We start from the raw sequence: 22485 nt of genomic DNA, 5'->3' as shown, positions 1-22485 counted from the left end.
AGATTATTGATGTTTCTTATACGGTTTGTATGAAAACCTTGAGAGTTGTATAGATTAAGATTTTATTTAACATGCAACAAACATATGTATTAGAAGTGTATCTCTTAAAGTCACGTGGATCAGATGTCTGAATAAGAACAGTTGTCAAGTTTTTTTTTGAGAGATTTACAAGGTGTTGTTTCTAGGTTAATCTAGCATCCAAATGTACATCCAGAAATTTAGCTTCCATTCCACGTTAAGGCAAGGAAATCTGCACAATCTCATTGTTGTTCCTAAGAGTAAAGTTAATACTTTGGGATTCTGAATTGTTTAAAGGTAGGCGATTTGCTAGAAACCATTACATTATTTTCTAAAGTTTTGTAATTAAGATGAATTACTTCTGACGAGTGATAGCTTATGTTAAAAGTCGTGTCATCAGTAAATAATATGGTGTGGTCCTCTTCACCTTAAGAATAAGCTAGAATAAGAGATCGCTAAAGTATCTGTTTCAGTGGAGCCAAAATAAGTAATCTATCTAAGTCTATAATAACCTAACTTTGAAATTATATATAATTACTACATAATTCTCAGGTTTCTAAGGTTTTCTGGATACGAGGAGATTAGTTCCTACAAATAATCTTGAAGACTACCTATTTAATAAAATTTGTTTGACTAACTAAGTTTTATTTTAATAGGCTATGAAAAGCAAACCTTTGACAATATTTTAATAGATATAAGTGTACTTTAAAAAAAAAATTATATAATCTTTCTTGGCATCATAAAATTACCATAAATAGGATCTAGTAATAAAAGAAAAGAACCCTCAAGACGTTTAGCAAAAAGAGTATCTATTGCCAGTAATTCTGGAAGCCTTTAATAGATCTATAATGATAATAGAAGATGGTATACTCCAAGAGAATAATATATAATTTATTATGACCCTATCAAAATCAGATGAGAGATATCAATTATTAATTTGGGAATGTTATCCATTTTTTTTAATCTTGATTTAGCCAAGATACCGCAAAAAATATATAATAATTTTGATTACATTGAGATCTCTTTGAGATCCAAAAATATGTGTATTAAACTTATTTAAATAAAATAGTACTTTTGTCAGCAATTTTGAAGCAAATTTCAAATTTAACTAATTATCTAAGAACTTTAAAAAAATTGCATCCTTTTTAAAATAATGCATAACTTAATGACACATAGGACATGTTTTTTTTTTAATTTTAAGAGCTGTGCAAAATGAGTTTTTATTCTTTTTAAATTTAAAAACCCACTGATGTACATTTTTAAGTGCAGTTCATGAAGTGCTGCACTATATTTAAATGTAATTAAACGATCCTGGAATAAATTAAAGTTTAATCTCTTGCAAAGCACCTTAACAAATTATTTCTATAAACAGAAAACCAAAACACCGAAGCCGGTAGTGGTATCTTTGAATCCACATAGAAAGAACGTAAATATTTATAAATGGAAAATCTATTTTGAGGCCAGAAGTCCGGAACGTCGTAAAGCTGTCTGTACTTTACGTTTACCTTTTATAAACCTCGACCGCACAGAGGTAAAATATACCGATTAGATAATTTATTTAAAACCATATTTGACCCTTTCACCAAATTTTACATAAAAGCAATAGAGTTGCGAAATTCCATATAAAATTTCCCAGCCGTATTGCTGACTAAGTATATCGTTACATTATCGCGAATTTTCCCTCGGAGAGAGGCAAATTTAAATTTTCCATTTTTCTTACGACCGCGAGAACAAAGGAAAAAGGAAATTTCATGCAAACGACGTCCGAGAGAGAGGACAAAGACATAACCACAGAAATATCTTTTATATATACCATAATAATAACATTTTAATTTGAACCCAGACGCCTTGTGTCCTTGAGAAACCAGTTGGGGTTATAAAACTCTAAAACGGAAGATTGAGGGAAATAAACGAAACATGTCCCCCTCATTAAAATAAACACAAGACCCGAAATGCGGTGTGGGGCCCCGGCTTATAATATATTGGGTAAGGACGGGTTTTATTTATAATCTTTCATTTATATTTGTGTTTTAAACGTGCCTTTCTTAGGTTTTTTTTATCTGAGAAACGTGCATATGTTTAAACTGGTTTTTTTGATTCATAAAGGATGCATAGTTATCTAAAGAAAGATTTTTTTAAATTTTTAAAAAAAAAATTCCTTGTCATTAATCTGTCAATTTTATCGTTTACATTTAAGTTATGCATACATTTTTTATTGGACCAATCGAAGTGATCGAGTTGTGTCATTAGGATTTTTGGTTCTGTCTATACCGATTCTAGCCGAGCATCTTATAAACGTAATTATTAAATAATACTAGGAAAATTAGCTATTGTCGGTGCTCAATAGCCTCTTGTTCTTATTCTTATTCCTCTTGTTCTTATTTATATTACTGATATTTTTCAATGTTTTAAAATTTCAAAATTTTTGATCGTGATACAATTATGTAATTAATGGTGTTGTTCTTAATAATGCTTAAGAAATTAAGAATTTGGGAGTAACATTCTCTTTTGAGATATTTTTAGTATCCTAGGATTTCTTATATATGGATATTCCTGAAATTCTTTGCTAAAAAAGATATATTTTTTACGGTAATATATAAGTCTTGTTTTCAGGCCACCAATTCCTAGGCTTTTAGCCTACCACTATTTCCCTTAGTTTCTTTATTTTACTTTCCACTTTCTTCATTACTATGCAATTTGATCAAATGCCAATGCCGACTATCTTCTGCATTCGCTGTACTGGACTGACCTGTACTTACCAATAGTTGCTTGGATGGCTACTGAGTAAACTCTATTTTACCCGTTATTTTGCCGACAACAATAATACGAAAAAAACCGTAATTTTTAATAAAGCATAAACTATAAAGTTACTTAAAGTTATCAACACATCGTAACATTAATATTTAAGTTACTACAATAAAATAAGTACTATAATTTGGTATTTTCTATAGTTTAAAGTCTATGTAAACCGTGCATATGTATATGCTGGGGATAGTAATCATTGTTATAATTCACAATTTGAGTCCTGCATAAAATTATTCACTTTATCTTTAAATTCATTGGTAATTGGTAAATATTGTATAAACGAGAGTACAATTGTGATAAATAAATAAATTGTAATATACCTTTAAATGACAATACACTTGTTTTAATGCTTTGATAACTTGATCACCCCTTCCAACCCACAAAAGAGCCTGAGGATGTTAAGAGGTGAAGTAGGTTAATAATAGTCATTTCTTTTGTCGAACTATATTCAGAAAGCTCCAGGTAAAGTAAATACCGCTCAGGTTTTTATGAATAAGTGAAAATCACAGTTCTGTTGTTGATTAGTTACACGCCTTCTATTCCTTTCGGTCTAGCATGAAGAGAATTATTCTGGAGAACGATTCCAGATGTGATACACATCACGTTGCCAAATCCCAAATCTATTAGCCACGAACCTTTGAAAATGTCCTTCTTTAAGTAAAGCCACTATTCTTGTATCTCAATTATGACTTGTCGAGGCATCTGTTCAGATAAACTCGTAAAATGTAACTTTTACTTGAAAACTTGAAAAATGGTTGTGTCGGGCGACAAGTATGTGACGAAAACAAAAGATAAATATTGATAAATAAACTCACAAGATATTGCGAACGTTAAAAAATTCATTGATATTAAAACAAGGTGATGCAAAACTTTTGAATCTTTACGTATTTTACGCCAGAATAAAATATCTTACAAAATATAACCGTTTAAACCTGACACAAATCAACTCAGTGTATACAAGAGCGATATCAAATTCCGAAATCTCTTTAGATCTTTTGTACCCGCGTGAAAGTAGTAAATTTTACGACAAATTAAAATCTCTTTAAGATTATGTAGTAATAAAACCATAAGAAACAGTTGCATGTAGCCATCATCAATCATTGTAGCTTTTATTTGCTTGTAAATTTCTACTGTGTGGCTTAAAATAATTGAAAACGTCCCTCCCCCATCCTAATTCGCAATCATTCCTTCGGACATATGAGCTGAAAGCACACATGACCCTTCCAATATTACCATTTTAAGGGTTAGAAATATCAAATATGCTGTGTATTCTACCGGATGTCACGGAAAGGCTTCCATGCTATAGAATTTCCCTCTTCGTCGGCCGACGAGGCATGTAAAGGGCTTGTCGGCTGGCCTATCTCTCTCTTTGTGAAAGCTATTGTACATTACACTTTTAAAATATTAAGAAGGGGATACCTATTTGAATTACAAATCGTCTCGAATCATTACTTACAAACATAAAACAAGAAACTCTTAAGCCTTAACGGTGTAAACGTATTTCGTAAGATCCGAAAATAAAAAAAAAACAGTAATAATGAGGCGAACAAATCCTATTTATTTAGATGTCTGCATTATACGGATTATGTTTTACGTATATTCACGGAAAACGAAAACTCGGAAAGGTTATTTTCGGAGTTGCGTCTTTTACATTGTGCCCGACGCGGCATCCAGCGAGTTTGTTAGTGTCGTGGTAATTTATCCAGTCATCATAAATAGATGTTTTGTGTCTGGGAAGAAAAAACGGGCGTGAATTTATTTTATGGGAAATGGTTTGGAATTGTAGACCGCCGAACTAATAAAAAAACGAGTTTTTATTACGTTAGATTTACTTAACGTTTTACTAAGTTTCCTTTAAGGAAAATTGAGATGTAATTTTCAAATTTAATTGAAAGTTTTTGAAATTTTGAAGCTTAAAGAATCAAAATTCTTAAATTTTAATAAATTGGTATTTAAAGTTTCGAAGCTTTGGAGGCTGAGATTTTGAAAAGTCAAAAATTCATAATTTTTTTCGATGTTTTTGGGGGAATATCTATCTGAAATTTGCTATTTGAACCTCTGAAAGTTTTTAATTATTTGTAAATTTTTGGAATAAGATTTAATATTATTGTATTAAGAATTTTCAAATTTTGTTGTCTTCTAAAACTTTGAATTTTTTGTAACTGAAAAGCTTAAGTTATAAAAGCTCATAAGATTCAGAAGCTTTTGGATGTTTTCTTAGTTTTTGGATATTATAACTGGTTTTTATAATTGTTTGTGTAAATTTTTAATAAATTTAAAATTCTACTTAGATGTACTTTTTAACTTATATTATTTAAAAAGTTCGAAATAAAATTCAAATTATGGCAAGAATTAATACAATAAATCGTAAATTGTCTTTAATTTTAGTTATAGTAAAATAATACAATTTTTTTTAGAAATTGTTAAAGTTTTATTTTTTTAAATCTTAACATAAAAAAGTGTCAAAAAATGTTTATTTCTGTAAAAAAGGACACAAAAAATAAAGATTTACAATTTTTTTAAATTCCTTGATGAAATAAAATTAGTTTCTAAAAATGTCCAAAAATTTTTAGAAAAAATTAACATGCGCAATTTGCTATTTAAAGCTCTGTAAGTGTTGAGAATATATCATTGTTAATACATCAAATAGATTCAAAATATAACACATAGATTCAAAAGCTTTGCATCACCTTGTTTTTATACGAAGAGATTCTTGAGCGTGAGTAATTTTTTTTCAATCAATATTTATCAATATTTTTCTTTCATATTTATTGCATATTCGTTACTTGACAAAAATTTTTAATGAATTTTTAATAATTTTTGTACCCACAAATTTTTTTTATTTATTTATTTAATAGACGGGATCAACCCTATTAAAGAAAAAAACAATATTACTAAGTTCAATAGTTACATCTAACCATAACTTAAAATAGCTAAAATACAAATATGTTTTTACAGGCAAACCAACATAAAATCAACAGAAGAGTTTACACAATTTCTCTAATTTGATTCCTAAAACTAGACAAGCCAATGCCCACAACTTGCCATAAACATGATCGTTTGGTATTTCCAAATTTAATTTAAAAAGAAAAAATTTTAAAAACTTATTCTGAATCCTTTCAAGGGCCAGATAGCTGTTCATGTAATAGGGGGACCATATCATTGAGCCATACTCCAATAAAGAAACCACCAAAGACATGTACACTCTCTTACAGGTCTGGACTGATACAGCTCTCTACAGTTACGCAGAATAAAACCCAGAACCCTGGAGGACCTAACCACTATATTATTTATGTGTATATTAAAATTTAAATGATCGTCAGCTGTTCATGTAATAGGGGGACCATATCATTGAGCCATACTCCAATAAAGAAACCACCAAAGACATGTACACTCTCTTACAGATCTGGACTGATACAGCTCTCTACAGTTACGCAGAATAAAACCCAGAACCCTGGAGGACCTAACCACTATATTATTTATGTGTATATTAAAATTTAAATGATCGTCAAATAAATGCCAAGATCCTTGATTGTATCAGAATACTGAACAGGGCTTCCCTCTATATTGTATGATGTTACAACTTTTTTACTTCTTTTATGAAAATTAATATAATTACATTTCTTTATGTTTAAGAATAAGATATTGTTGACACACCAATCATTTAGCCTATTCAGGTCATTCTGTAACAAAATTTGGTCTTTGGGAGTCTGGATTACTCTATAGAATTTCAGGTCATCTGCAAACAATAAAAAGGCACTATTTTCAAAACATGTAGCTATATCATTAACGAAAATGTTAAAGAGCAATAGTGAGCAGTGTCCACCCTGAGGTACACCAGAACATACATTGATATTGCTGGATCTAGCACTACCCAATCTAACCTGCTGAGTCCGGCCTGACAAGAAGGATGTGCCAGGCAACTATATGATTGGAGAAACCAAACACTCTAAGTTTCTCCAGCAAGATTCTGCGATCGACTCTATCAAAAGCCTTGGAGAAGTCTGTATAAATCACATCTATCTGACATCCCCTCTCCAAAGCATCCAACAGATCCTGCTGATAGATCAACAAGTTAGTGATCGTAGATCTGCCCGAACTAAACCCATGCTGCTGATTGAGCAACAGCTCCTTGCAATAGAAATAAATTTGGTCGTAGATAAGACTGTCCAACAGTTTTGGAATGGCCGACTGGATGCAAACGCCCCTATAGTTGCCTATTTGGTCATTATCATCTGATTTAAATATTGGTACTACAAAACTATGCTTCCATAATGACGGAAAGAGTGCTGAGCCAAGGGATTTCTAAAAAAGGAAGAATAGAGGGCGAGAAACAGTACAGACACAATTTTGTAAAAAATAGTTTGGTATCCCATCAGGACCTGAACTAACTTTGGCCTTTAATTTTAAAATTTTATCAAAAATCCAACCAACAGACAGTTGGGGATTAGGAATTGTCATATTTTCTCTCACCTGTTGACCCATATAATAATTGTTATTTTTATTTATATTAGTATTGTAGACAGTTGAAAAAAACTGGGCAAAACCCTGCGCTATCTGTTCGCAACCAGAAAATTCATTATCACCATAATACATTGAATTTGGAATTTTATTTACTGCCTTCCTACTGTTAAGGTGATACCAAAAGCTTATAGGGTCAGTACACAGTAATCGGTCTAAATTTGAAATATAATCACGGTAGCAAATATTCGTTAAAGTTTTGCACCTCGCCCTGAGATTAGAAAAAGTGACATAATCAGATTGATCACGAGTACTGATGTAATTCTTGTGAGCAATTTTCTTCTGTGTAACTAGATATTTAAGTTCACCCGAGAACCACTTAGGAAAATCAGATGTCTTATATCTTTTGAGAGGAACAAAAAGGGCTATTGCTATGTTTAAAATGTGATAGAATTGAGAGACAGCTATGTTAATATCAGTCTTGTCCAGTATTGTAGTCCAGTCAATTCCAGACAAGTAATTATTAATGCCATCATAATCTGCAAGCCTAAAATCATAATAAAATTCTACATACTCTACATTTAGCTTGAATTCACCACACAAATCTAATTGAAAGTTGTACGCTTTGTGGTTTTGAGATTTATCAAAAAGATAGTCGATTGCTTCTATTACCACAAGATTACTTTTATTAGTGAAGATCAGATCCAAATAAACCATTTTATCATTAGATATTGTTATATTTTGAAAAAAATTTAAATAAGCATAAAACTGACCCAGAGTTAAACCTGGAGAGTTAGAACTCCACTCAACCACAGCGCAAAGATTGTCACTACCCCAACGAGCATTTGGTACATTAAAATCACCGAAAACATAAAAGTCGTAATTAGAATACTCCTACCGGAAAATATCTATCGAGTGGCAATGGCTTTCATACAAACTGATTTCAGAATTAGGGGGCATATAAGCCCCTCCAATAATAAGATTATTGTTACCCACTTTACATGATATAAACTATTGTTCCACAGAATCATATGCCAACTTAATCCTTTTAGAACTAATTCTATCACTTATATATATTAATACTCCCCCACCTCGGTTCTTACTGCTAGTGACACGAGATCTATCACAGCGGAACAGGTAAATGATTTTACAGCCAACTCAGCATCAGAGAATCTATCAGAGAGCCAACTCTCCACAAACACCAACACACTGTATTGAAAACATAAAACTAGTTTACGGAGTTCTTCAATTTTAGTCCTCAAACCACCAACATTAAAACAAAATACTTGTAATGAAGCTAAACAGTGTTTTTTCTTGTATTCTCAGATTTATAAGTATCAGTAGTCGTAGCGATATATGGTGCAGCATTTTCATAAATTAATAAAATTTAATTAAAAAATTTTAATTGAAAGATTTGTTTCACCACTATTCTTCCTTCTATTGAGTTCAGTGACCACCCGTCTGATACCTTAAGTGGCCGAACATAATTATCTCTTTGCTTTCCCAATCTAATCACCTTGCCCATTTTGTCTGCAGCCGATTCTTTGTTTATAGATAACAGAAGTTCAGATACCTTTTGCTGATCAACTTTCGATTCTGTCTTGAATTTTATTACAATTGGATTCAGGTACATTGTATATTATAATATTGTTAGCTCTCAGTGCTCTATCGTTGACTTTAGTTAAAACAGTATCCATACTAGGTGGCATGTACGGAGAAGCTTCAGACAGCGGAGGATGCTGCTGAGTGATTGAAGATTTTATCGCAGCCAAATCAGTTTTCAGTTCATCAAACGAGCTTGCAAAGGATGTCTTAATAGTTTTTGAAATTTTATTGCTAAAAAGTTAATCTTCAAGAGTTTCCTCTTCAAGTGTTACTTAAATATGTTTAGGAATAATATTCATAAAGCTTCTTGTAATCTTCAAATTTTGAGATTTTCTAAAGGTTTTTAAAACTATTGTAAGGTTTTAATTAAACAATATCTTGTATTATTAAAATTTGCAGTTTTTTTGACAATCCTCCAGTTAAAAATGTGAAAATTTGCAAGTTCTTAAGTTTAAAGGTTAGTTTTATAAAGTTAGGTTTAGTGATTTTTTATTACAAATTTTGATTCACTTCTTAAACTTTTTCCAATTTTGAGTATTTTTTAGTTTTCGTACCCACGAATTTAAAAATTTGGATGATTTAAGGTTTTTAAATATAAGACTCCTTATAATTACATTAATTTTTTTTTCTTTCAAGTTTTACTCGATAATGTTAAATTAAAGAATTTTAGATTTCTTGGGAATATTTTTATTTAAAAATGTTAAAACTTGCAAGTTCTTATTTAAAAAATTTGCATTGAGTTTTAGGGAACTAATTTAAAGGTATGACTTTGAATTTCTAGATGAATGCTTTAGAACTTAATGTATTATTACAAATTTTGTTTCTTTTCTTAATTTTTTTATTTATTTCAAAATTTTTGAGTTTATCATAATAAGTACGAATTTTGCAATTTTAATGTTAAAAAGTCTTTATATATTAAGAATTTATATTTCAAGTTTCACTCAAATATGAGACATGTCGAGTTTTAGTAACTTCGATAAACGTATAATTGTTATGCTTCGTAAAATTTAAAAATTAGTAATTAGTATTACTTTCATTGCCCATTTAAATAATTTTATTTTTAATTTTCACAAGATACTCCGGAAATGTCTTTTTCTTTTGGCACCTTTCAATACTAAGTCAATAGAACATTTTTGAGAAATCATAAGGTGATGAACGAATTTTGCTTCCTTAGCCTCTACTACTAAATAGAGCTCAGCATAGCACAAAAAATATGGACCATAACACAGTAATATTTATTTAACAGCATAAAGAAGAACCTTAAGATCTAGTCGATCTATGTGGACTTCTCCAAAGCCTTTGATTAAGTAACTATTATAACTGATTGTAAGTTTATGCCTTGAATTGGGTGGAACCTAATAACATTAGAAATCTGTGATTCCATAGTAGAAGAAACTCAAAAAGGGCAGGTCTATTGGGAAATGTCGCACAAAAGCCCCCTTAGCTGTTCACTGTCTCTTAAATTTATATAAATTTTTTTCATAATTGATCAAAATTTCAGTTAAATTTTTAATTTCCCAATAAAATATTAGTTCAAAAACCTAAATTACTTAAATAACTAATTAAATAACTATTATCTAACTAAAAAGACATTACCTAAAAAGACTACAAAGATTGTTATATTTACGTAAATAGCGAAGTTAAAAAATCGTATGTTTACCAATCAAAAATCTTAAATTTAGTTTTTGGAGAATTGTTTGAATTTTCTAAACATTTTCGAGAAAACCTAACTTCGCTTAGGTTAAGCAAACCTTAAAGTCTTAAGGTTCTAAATACAGGAATACCACAGCCACTTAAGTTATGCATAAAACTTAGTAAAGAAAAATACTTATTTCAATAATAATATATTCTTGTTTTATAGGAACATGCCAAAGAGGCCGAAGCGCATATTAGTCAAGATCATAAGTGATGTTTTCAGAGCACATAAAAACTAGTCTCATGACTTTTAGAAACGTAAACAAGACCAATAACATTAAAAATAATATGAATATTCATATAGATCATACCATACTTAAATTGGTTATTGCTGCAAAGAATTTAGGAATTTTGATTGATTCTCAGCTTAGATTTAGAGATCACATTAAAAAATTAATCAAAAAATCATTTATGGCTGTCAGATTATCGTAAATTAACAGATTTATTTTAAATCAGGAAAATAAAGAAAACTTATATTAGAGCTTGGTATTGAGTCAATTTATTTATTATGATTTTTATTTGGATAATGAATGTAAGGAAAGAGTTCAAGTAACAAGTTCAGAACGCGTGTATACGTTTTGTCTTTAGTTTAAAAAGCCCTCTTCTTATAAAGGATTAATTGGCTTAAAATGGAGGATCGTAGGATACTTCATTTGTGTACTTTTCTTTTAAAAAAATCCCATATCTCCCTTATTAATTCGAGAAAGGTTAATTTTTCGCAAGGCAACACATATTGTTCATATAAAACCACTTACACAGCTAAGTACGTTATTTAAACGTAGCTTTTCATACAGCGCTATTTTCTTTTACAATTGGATCTCCAAGATTGTTGTTTCATATGTATAATTATTTTATTTTAGTTTTACAATTTGAACTCGTTTTTATAAATTTTTGCTATTTTATTTTAGGCTTAAATTTTACTTATTCGTTTTCTGTATGTGGGAGTTTTTGTGTTTTTGTATATGTACGAGCACCTATAAGCACACACTTTTTTCAATTTATTTGCATTTTTTACTTTTATTGATTTAAATGCTTAAGTTTGAACTATGTGTTATATTATCTATACTATGTATTACCTTTGTAGCTGAAGCTAAATAAATACATTATTATTATAAACTCTTGAATCTTAAGATGATTTAATTAAAAAAAAATACAAGAATTATTTTTTGTTAAGCGATGTCAGAACGTTTTGTAATAAATATATATTTTGTATATATACCAATTTGCTTCTTATTTATGGAACGCATTTTTTTAGGTTGATAAAAAAATTTTATTTGTTTATAAATTATGCTTATAAACACTTTATGAAATAAAATGCATTATTTATTTATTTAATAAATGCATGTAATTAATTTAATTTTAATGGAATAACTATACTTTATGTTAGGCATATAATTTAAAAATGGATTCTTTCGTTCAGGCATGGATTGTAGTTTCTAAAAGATAATTAACCAGCTACACAACCATGTTTAATATTTCAAATTTAAGGTTATTTGGTAAAGTTTGCAATTGTTGTGTTTTACTTTTATTAAGTCATGCACATACTTTATTTTACTTAAGATAAAGGTTCCAAAATTTAATTGTTTTTTTTTTAGATTTCCAATAATCAATAAAATATTATTTTAAATTCCTAAATTTAGTTAAATAATAACCACTAACAGATTCTAAATTTAGTTTTTGAAAAAAAATTAAGGAAACCTTACTTTATTTGGGTTAAACAACACACGTTTTTAGGTTCTAAACAGAAGAAAGCTAGATCCATTTAAGTTATGCATAACAACTTTATAAAGAAAAATAATTTGGTTTAATAATAGATGCATGTATTTTAGTAATAAATATACATGTTAGGCCTAAAATTTTAAAACGTATTTTTTTGTCCAGCCATGGATTTATCACGAATAGTAACTCTAAAATAAGATAACAAACCGGCTACACACCCATGTTGGAAATTTCAAAATTGAGGTAATTAAATAAAGGCTTGTAATAAAACAATTCCGACCGAATACATCAGACAAAAGATTCGAGCGCGCCCAGGCCAGAAATAAAAAGTTACTACCTCGTAAATTAATTAGCTGACAAAACGTTTCAAAAGGCCGAACAAGCAGAATAAACACAATAATTTGTAATATATTAGGTGCAAATAAATTTAAAATGTGTTCCACATGTTGTGCCGTTAAGTCCGCCTTTGTATCTCATTTAATTCCTTATAATTTATGTCGTCGCAAAAGACGACGAAGCGCCCGAAAAGTTATTTCCAAAAAACTTAAAAGGCAACGTCTCTCATGTTCCTTATGCTGTCACGAAACGGCAAAACAGAAAAAAAAAACAGGATTAAAAAAGGTTTCGCGGGGCCCTAATGCAAAAATACGCGTATCCTTAAATATATGGGGCTATTAAAATAAAACAAAAGTATATAAGTATGGCGACAACAACTGGCCAGACTGGCTAAGAAAAGGAGGGACATAGGACGATACGGGACGTGGAAAAAGGACAACGAGATATGGCCATTGTTTAAGAAACCACTAATTACAAAGGAGCGCGAGATGCTGAGATTTATTTTTCTTGAATATTGAAAGGCGAGGCTCGCTGTTGCTGCCAGTTTACTTGCCATATAACTCAGATCATCTGACAAGGGAACGGAATTTATTTTTGCTCGTTTTCTGCTAGAGAGAACGAAGAAGTATCAAAATTCCTTGAAGAGTCGATAATTATAAGTGTCGGTCAACACGACAGTGATGCGGAGTAATTATTGAACCTTTATCAATAGTTGTTTAAACCAACAATTACCAAAAAATTATCGTTATAATTAAAGAATATGTTTTAATTAATTAGCGTCACTTGTATGGCTCAAAATACTCAATAAAATTGTCGGCCTTTTATTTGCATACTATTCAGTTTTTGTTTTATATTATTACTGTTAACTTTATATATAAACCTTGATCCTTTTTTTTTAATTTATTGTTTTTGATTTGTAATTTCTTGTGCTTTATGGGAATTTTATAAAATTTATAGCATTGAATGTTTTATGGCATTTCCCTGAAAGTGATATATTGTTCTTATCTATAAAACATATTGACAATAATTACCTATTGATCAATTTATTGGATATGCCATATTCTTGTCGTTTTAATACTTAATCTTCGACAATTTGCTCAAAACAATTCAAGTCAGAAAAAAAATACAAAAAAAAAATTGCATCATGAATTTGCGAAAATAAATCCAAAAAAGGGTCAAAGCTAATGAGTTATTATATAGTATCTTTTCATACTCTGCTAAAAGGTAAGACAAGTAAAAAAGTTGAAAAGTGAATAGAAGAAATCTGTGAAAGTAATTATTCCTTTATGGAAAATTATTTTTTTAAAATATTTTATCAGTTCAATATTTTTAAGCAACGAAGCCGAAGTAAGTACATAAGTTTTATTTTGACCAAATCATTGGATTTTCAAAGGCAAATGAACCAGAAAATCTTACAATAAATGCTTCCTACTACGTCTTAGACTTACCAAGATCCTTTACAAAGAACAGAACTTATGAGTAATTAAACCTAATCGAATATTCCAGACATCAATAGTCTAGTTACACTGTATTACTAAATAAAATTATGAAAAAAAATGAAATTTATGAGAATACGCCTAAAAACAAACTATAAAGTTTGTACTGTAAGTAGCAAAAAAATGTTATAAAGTCAAATTATTTCGCAACAAGTATATATAAATTCAAGTAATTCATTGCCCTAAACAAAGTTTTAATATTTAACATAAATTAAATAAGCTCACCCATACAAACATTTTAACATTCTAAAAAATCGTATATTCACTACATAAAATAGTAAAATAAAAGTTCATAAAATTTTAATAGTCTCTTTTAAACAAAAAAATTCGCAGCTGCTGTCTGAACCTAAAAATAGACAAGACAATGTGCATTTTTCAACAGTCATATATAACGACCCAAAAGAAAAAAAAGCTTTCATAAAGACAATAACTTGAAAAAACCCCATACGAAACTGAGTTTATTGACCAATAAATGTAAAAACATATTTAGCAAACCATATATTTTATGGGTTAACCATTTAAAAACATACTATAATTTATTAAGCTGACTGAGCAGCAACGATATATCATTGGAACCGTCCGAAAACCGCAAATGTCGAGAAAAATGTGTGGAGATACTAAAAAATTGATTATGTTCGCGGCTTGCCAACAAAATATCCTGAAAATCGATACTTACTCATTTAACTGCTGACCCATTGACTCCTGAATCCCGGTCTAACGTTCAAAAGGAAGCAAACGCTTTATTCTTCCCCCTATTCCAAAAAAAAAGAGGGGACCAGCCTAGAGCTTCCCGAAATAATGGATTACATAAGGTTATGTGACAGTTGTGCAACTGACCGGCTATTAACTGCATTACACCCCCGCAATTTAGTGATTTATTGGAATTAACGACTCTGACGTGTGTCTTCTTCCACCCTATATTATATTTATTGTCAATGCAGTCAATATGCTGGTAGGTATGGCTCGAACTGGTGGCATCGTTGTGGAATAATTTTAGGTTTTTAAAGGGCAGCTGTTGTTTGGTAGCCAATATTTTGTAATAATGCGTTTTTGATGATAATGTTGTGCAGTGCGTGCCATATCCATTAAGATTATGCAACAGAACATAATCATCACTGAGACATTCATATGAAATAGGCACTGCCGTATTTTTTATTATGCTGATCGACTTTCATTTCCACAAATTTATATGAAGGCAAAACAAGATTATCTTGGAGAAGAATTTTTAATTTGTAACTATCTTAAAATTATGTTTTGATTATAAGAGCTTTTCTAATAGGCTAAGAAAGGATGGTCATATTCATTTTAATTATGCATAACACTGACAATAACTAAATAACTTCAGGTTTTTAGATACCACCTATTTGACAATGTGCTAAAATTATTTTTTACTAAAATTATGCTTCATAGTACAATAATTATTACTGAAACTTTTATTCGAAATAGATACTGAAGAAATTCCTATGTTTTTAGGATAAAAATATATTAAATGCATTTGCAGACGCTAGAATAAGCTTAAAACTTTTAGCAGCATTTAGGAGGAAACGTCAACAATTATATTAAAAAGTATAACTAATTTTTGTTATTGTAATCATCACCTTAAGGTAAAGCAAAAATCTTTCATGAAAATAGTTGCAATAGGTTAAAAGCAGTACTGAGAATCTTTTTTATAAAAAATATTGATGATACCTTTTGGTACTCTAATTTCATATTTAGTAGCGAGATTGACACGAAGCCAATAAAAAACAAAAATTAAGGAATTAACGCATAACAAATTTTTATTATTAACGTGAATAAATATAACTAAAACTATCATATAAAGAATGGTGGTATTGAGTTCTCTAGTTCCTGCAAATATTCATATTTGGAGGCCTCAATTGGGCGAGATCCATCGTATAATTTTGATTGACATGAAAAGGAATTAATTCGATTTTACCGTGTACGTAATGGTTTTTAATCTTACATTAGTCATAAGATGGTCATAAGTGGACCCAAGAGTCTTCAACTATATTCCTAGGGCGAATGCTATTATAAATAATATTTTCGTATTTCAAAAAATCATCATGTTGGTGGTTAGCGGATTTATATCGGTTGAGATTTTGTCTTACAGCTTAAATAAGATATCCACTGGAATATAAACTTCTTCTTTCTTTCTCAGTTTTCTTTCTATGGTAGCATGAATCGAATCTACTTCAATTTAAGTATGTCCAACTTCAAGGAACTTCACAAGGAACTTCAATTATCACCTTGTCTTTCATGCTAAGCTCTAATAATGCTTTCGATAAATTTGCGTTTTACTACAGATTAGATTCTATTGGGTTTATAGCAAATACATCACTTTCTAGTCTTCGAGCTCCTTCATTCCACACATAGTAAACAACATATTTGGTAGATAAATTATAATAGTTAAGATACATACTATGTATTTATTCTTTTAGGAAAAAAATTATCATATCCATTTTGATTATGCATAACATTTGCAATTTTCGATTAAATATTATAAGGTTTTGTAAAGTGTCTCACATATTTATTAGTATACTATAAAACAATTTATAGTAAATATTGAAATAAATTCTGTAATATTTTCAATGTACGTTATGGGGGAAATTTAAAGGATTAGAATCCTGGACAAAATTGAATAACTATATGTTTTACATAATAATGCATTTTTTTTGTATAATATTATTGTAAAATACATGTCATATCTATTAGGATTATGCCCCATAATATAGTTGTCACAAAAAACTTCTTTGAAATAGATACTGTTATGTTTTGGATGCGCTTAAGGGTGGTAATCTCGTAAGTGCATCTGCACAAACTTGAATAAGCCAAAATCCGCTACCTGACATAATCCTCGACAATATTTAGGACAAAAGGATGCAACGTTGACAATGACATAAATATGGTCCTTATTTGTCTTCGTCATCGGTCTACGGCTCCGTCCTACCTGACCGCATATATAAAAATATATCGTGTTACGTGCGCTTATAATATATCTGGATTGTCCCCCGAACAATTTTGTTGCGGTGAAAAACTAAAAGGAAAGGAAATACTCTCTATACGGTTATTGCTCGGTGTGTTTTTCGTTTCTTTTATGCGGTCCAATGCGCGCTTTGGGGACAAGTCTACGGCTCATAATCACTTAATAATGGGGTCGTTTTTTCAATTTTTGGTGACATAATATTTATAAAGATGTTCCTTTCTTTTAGGATTAAAGAAGATCGATATAGGTTTCTGGCGTTCACAAATGTATTTCAATGATGATCTCTATCATTGTGATGTCACGTAGGCAAGGTTAATATGCGCAATGTTTTTTACCCTTTTTGCCGCTTTTTTGTATTAATGTACAAAATGTTCATCGTCATTTTAAGATTTACGGATAAGGTACACAAACCACGATCTTAGTGAAAAATGTAGTTTGAAATCATAATTAGGATAATCTTAGGCTACTTATAGGTACTTTTTCCAGAAAGAATAAAATAAAAAAAGTAAAATTCAAGTGTAGTTTATGTAGGCATTCTTGTGTTATTTTTCATTAGTTCTTATATTTTAAATCAAATATTGCCTTACTTAGATTTCCATAGATTTCTTCAGGGTGAAGTACCATTATGCAAAGCAAACTAATCGGCGAAGGGTCCTGTTTACTTCACAATCTTTATTTTAAAAATCCTGATGCATTTCGGTTGTTAAACCATTGTCAAGGGAAAACTATTTAAGTAAAATATATAAGGGTGTTATTAAACTAATAAATTAATTAAAAACATAGTAAAAGTTACATGATATTATCACAAAATATCCATAAAAAGGTTAAAAAGGACGCAACGAATGAACGAAGATATGAAGAAACGCGTCGGCATTTTTGAAATAAAGATTGTGAAGTAAACAGTGCCCTTCGCCTATTATTTTGCTTTGCATTGCATTACTTATTTTGTTTTTTATATTTTTCTTCTATTTTTTCTATTTTAAGTATAATATAATTTTTCTTTCAGATGACCAAAACTGATGTTATAGTTTTCCAGCAAGCTAAGAATACAAGTGAATAAAACCTTGTGTTCCAATGTTTCTTGTGTATAACCAAAATGGCTACGATTTTTTTTTCTAAAAAGCATAAAAATTTAAATTGTCTTTTTTAGGCATTCTTATGTTTATAATTTTTCCTTAGTTCTTTTATATTTTAAATCAAATATTGCATTACTTATTTTGTTTTTTATATTTTTCTCTAATTTTTTATAAGTTAAATATGATTGTTCTTCCAAATGACTTTAACTCATGATATAGTTTTCTAGCAAGCTAAGAATACAAGTAAATAAAGCCTTGTGTCCCAATATTTCTTGTGCATAATCAAAATGGCTATGATTTACTTATTTTTTCTAAAAAGCAGAAAAATTTAAATTGTCTTTTTTTTGTTGCTTTTTTTATTATTGAATAGAGGATTTTTTAAAATAAAGCATTAATTTTTGAAATACGTTTTTAGACTATACGATAAATTTTGCTTATAATCCTTATATTGTATCTTAAGCTATTTTACGAACATTTAACATTAATTAAAATATAATTAAAAAAATATTTTATAGGCGGTTAAAAATGCTGAAAATTAATTTATCTATATAGTTAAATCTCCTTTTAAATATTACTAAAAGTATTCTCTCTAATTTTTTTCTAAGGTTTACTTATAAACTTTTGATCCTAGAAGGCTCCAGAGAATAAAACTTAGTGGTATAGGATACAATGATATTTCTGGCTATTTACCTATTTAAAAATGTCACATTAAAAATTATCGGTTTTGTGATTTTTCTTATTAACTTAATTGTTTTATTAACTATCTTAAGAAATCTTATATGGAATATAAGAAGTCACTTTTTTAATTCCAGGCAGTTGTATATTCAGAGAAAACATTAGAGAAACGAAACAAAATCTATGATAATATGTGAATTTTTTCCTTGATTTGATTGACAAAAAGGTAGACAGTTAAAAATCAAAAAACAGGGTTTTTTTAAATGGAAATCAGTTATAGCTGCTTAGGAAAAAGAATATATTTTGCTACATCCAGGCAGTTGAAGCCAGTTTTCAATTGCTTCAGACTTTTTAAGTCAAGGTTGAAATTATTGTCCAGAAGTAAATGAAATGTAACTTTCACTGCCTGAAAAAGACATAGAATGATTTTGATTTTGATTTGAACTGTTTGGAAGTATAACAACTGACACTAGGTCTAACTAAAAGAAACCAGAAATAGCAAAGCTTTCTTGACAAGAAATCTTAGATGATATATAAAAGCAGTTAATGACTTCTAGGTAGTCAAAAACAACAAGTGTAGGTTAAAATAAAAATTGGGGTTGGGCGCCAAAATGTACCGAATTCTGAGAAATATTATTTAAATAATATAATCAGAATAAGTTGAGGCTACTTACAGGCACTTCTTTGAGAATGGACAAATTGATCTGAGTAGGATTATCAGTATATCTAGTTCATGTAGGTATTCTTGTGTATATTTTTTCTTCGTTCTTTTATCAATTTTATTAATTATGTTTTTCATATAAAATTACAATTTTTTTTTTCAATCTATGAAAGTTGAAGAATCTTCAAATTGAATTTTTTTCTAGATGACTAAAATTCATAACTTCTTCCGGCAAACTAAAAAACAAGTAAATAAAAACCTTGTCTCCCAATGCTTTATTTATAAGCCATACCCCCAAAAAAACTTTTTAATGTCTTTTTAAATTTAAAAATTACATCCTACGCCATCTGCCCTCACAAAAATATATATAAATACCATATTCTGACAAAAACTTACCCTTCAACTAAAACACGCGGAAGCAAAACGTAAACAGAAAAAAACCTTTAAAAAAAAACCGTAACGGCATAAGCACGCGTATTATAAACAAAAAAAAACATTCCCCCAAACAATAATATGGGCGCGACACGTCATTTTACTACGGAAGAGCGTATTTAAATATTCGGAATCCAGAAGTCGCGTCACATATGACAACAGGCTGTTTCCAGGTTTACGAAAACGGAAGCGCGTTCTGTGGGGAGGCTCGTGCCTCAACCCCCTCGTGCTTTTGTTTTTCACACCCCGCAGATGAAAAAGACTCTAGCTAAAAATAGAATTTTTGGGTGGTTTAAGTTAAATGAGCTGAAAATTACCTTTTAATTTTGGGGTTTCGGATAACGATGTGATGACTGCGATATGCCAGATGATCGGGTTGTTGGGTTTTGGTGATTTTGTTTTTATGTTCTATGTCTGTCACTATTTTTTGAGGTTTATATACAAATTGTAATTTTCTTTCAAATTTCCATACTAGTTTTATTGGTGAGAGTTATGTATATGGAGTTAGACTTAAGAGAACACCATTGTACATACTCGAAGTTAAGGATGCTTTATAATTAAGAACGAATTAAATATAGAGGTTTTCTATAAGGCTATAGGCTTTAAATTGTAGTTTTTTTCATATAGTAGATAAATCATATTACAATATAATTTTCATCTAATTCTTCTTGATCAGCCTTACTTGGTGCACTCCTGCACATAGACTCGTCCGAGTCCTTTCCATTCCTGCCAATCTTGAGCTAGTTGTGCTTTTTTAGCTAATTCTATTTTTCTGATTCGGTTTCTTATAGATAACTCCAAGCGTTGCTCGTTCCATTGCCCTCTATATTTTTTTTCTATCGGTCTGCACTGTCTTTTGTGATTGCCATTATCTCGAGGCCATATATGTTGTTACCGGCATATCGCGCATTATGTAAACTTTAAGTTTTAAATGCATTGCATTGCCTGGATTTTATAAAATGTAATTTAGTTTTCCGCCCGCAGGTTCAACTTGCGTTATTTCTGACGTTTTATTCTCTTTTCTTAGTTTAATAAATTGATTCAGGGATACGTATTCATCAGCCTTGTTCTCTTTAGATAGTAATATTTAATATTTTCTTTTATCTTCATCGTTGATAAATTGAAATGATATCAATTTTACTAAAAATTCTGGAAGATTCAAAATCCAAATAAAATGCCCACAATTTATATAATAAAATACGTTTTTAGAACAAAATGTTCAAATAGAAATTGAAAAATACCTGAAAAGTCTTCCTTTTTAGCAGAGGATCGAGGTTTGCATTTTAAGGATTTTGACCATCTTAGCATTTACTATTATTATGAAAATTTAAGGTATTTTATTCGTATTTTGTAGTTAAAGTAGATTAGTAGTATTTATTTAGGGTTGTTTAGTTTAATGCTTTCATTTAAGTAGTTTATCTTGTTTAAAGACCCCACTTTAGCCCCAATTTAGGTTATTCAGATTATATTATTGTAAATCCCTCTATTTTTAATTCTCTAGAATTTGTACACTTGGTTGCTTTGACTGTCAGAATTCTCTAAAAACTAGTAGTCTCTTTCGGTAAAAACAATGAACAAAATTTTAAACATTTCTAAATTGTTCCACGGATCTTTAAAAAGGACGCGTTTTGTGACGTTATTCAGTTTTAATTGTTTAGTTTTAGTTGTCAAAATAAGTGTGTTCCTAAATTTCATTACAATAATTTTTATTTTCCTGGCATTGGAAATAACGGGTCATATTTTTGAGACTCTGGAACTAGGATTTTATTCTATTCCAAGCTTTTGAATTAATTCTTAAATATTACAGGTATTTCAAAGCTGCTCTGGCTCTTCAGAGTAATTCATACAAATTTTTACGTGTCTCAACTTTTCTAAGTAGTTTCGGATATCTGTCATAATTTAACGTAATATTTTATCTCTTCCAGGCATTTAATGCCCAAAAATTGCAAAGGAATTTTTTTATTTTTCAGTCTCTCTAATCATTTTGTACGTCTTCCAGGAACTTTTTCATATCATATCTCAGAAACACATTTTTATCCAAAATTGTCTTTAAAGTTCCTAAAATCTGGAGAAAAGCACACGAGATATATAATAATGCCCTTTTAGTACCAAATACATAAAAAGCATTTAAAATTTTCTTTCAGTAATTTATATTTTAAGAAAACTACTACCTAGAGTTTGTGCGAGTAAAATTTGACATATTTTAACCAAAAAACACCTAAACTGTTCTAAAAATCCTTTTTAAATATCCAAAAATTCTTAAGAATAAAAAAGAATTACACTGAGTAGCCTGTCAGAGAAAAAATTTAATTTTTCAACAATCATTTTTATACGAGCTAATTTAATCTATACAAGTTTGTGTTGGTCTTGTTCTTTCTTAAAACATTATTATTTTGTAAAAGCTACTTAATAAATCATTATAATTTTCAAACAACAATCGATTTAATATGTAAAGTTTTATTGTGAATTCAAGGAAAAATATATAGTTTTATTAAGATATAAAAGTGCGTTATTTTAAGTATT

General features: G+C 29.6%; 1 protein-coding gene across 5 annotated transcripts in view; it reads right to left on the bottom strand.

The window, feature by feature from the left end:
* Nucleotides 1–22485, bottom strand: part of LOC126743789 (homeotic protein spalt-major-like) — a 179236-nt gene that overhangs the window by 31671 nt on the left and 125080 nt on the right. Inside the window, exon 1 of one of the 5 annotated variants that reach the window (XM_050451011.1) lies at nt 19927–20082. The exons of the other annotated variants lie outside the window; for them this stretch is intronic. The gene's annotated coding sequence lies outside the window, so the exon portion shown is untranslated. Of the gene's footprint in view, nt 1–19926; nt 20083–22485 lie in introns of those variants that run through there. 5 annotated transcript variants of the gene reach the window in all.

Source organism: Anthonomus grandis, chromosome 13 (assembly GCF_022605725.1).
Source record: "Anthonomus grandis grandis chromosome 13, icAntGran1.3, whole genome shotgun sequence".
Lineage (NCBI taxonomy): Eukaryota > Metazoa > Arthropoda > Insecta > Coleoptera > Curculionidae > Anthonomus > Anthonomus grandis.
This window is presented reverse-complemented; position numbering and strand designations above follow the sequence as displayed.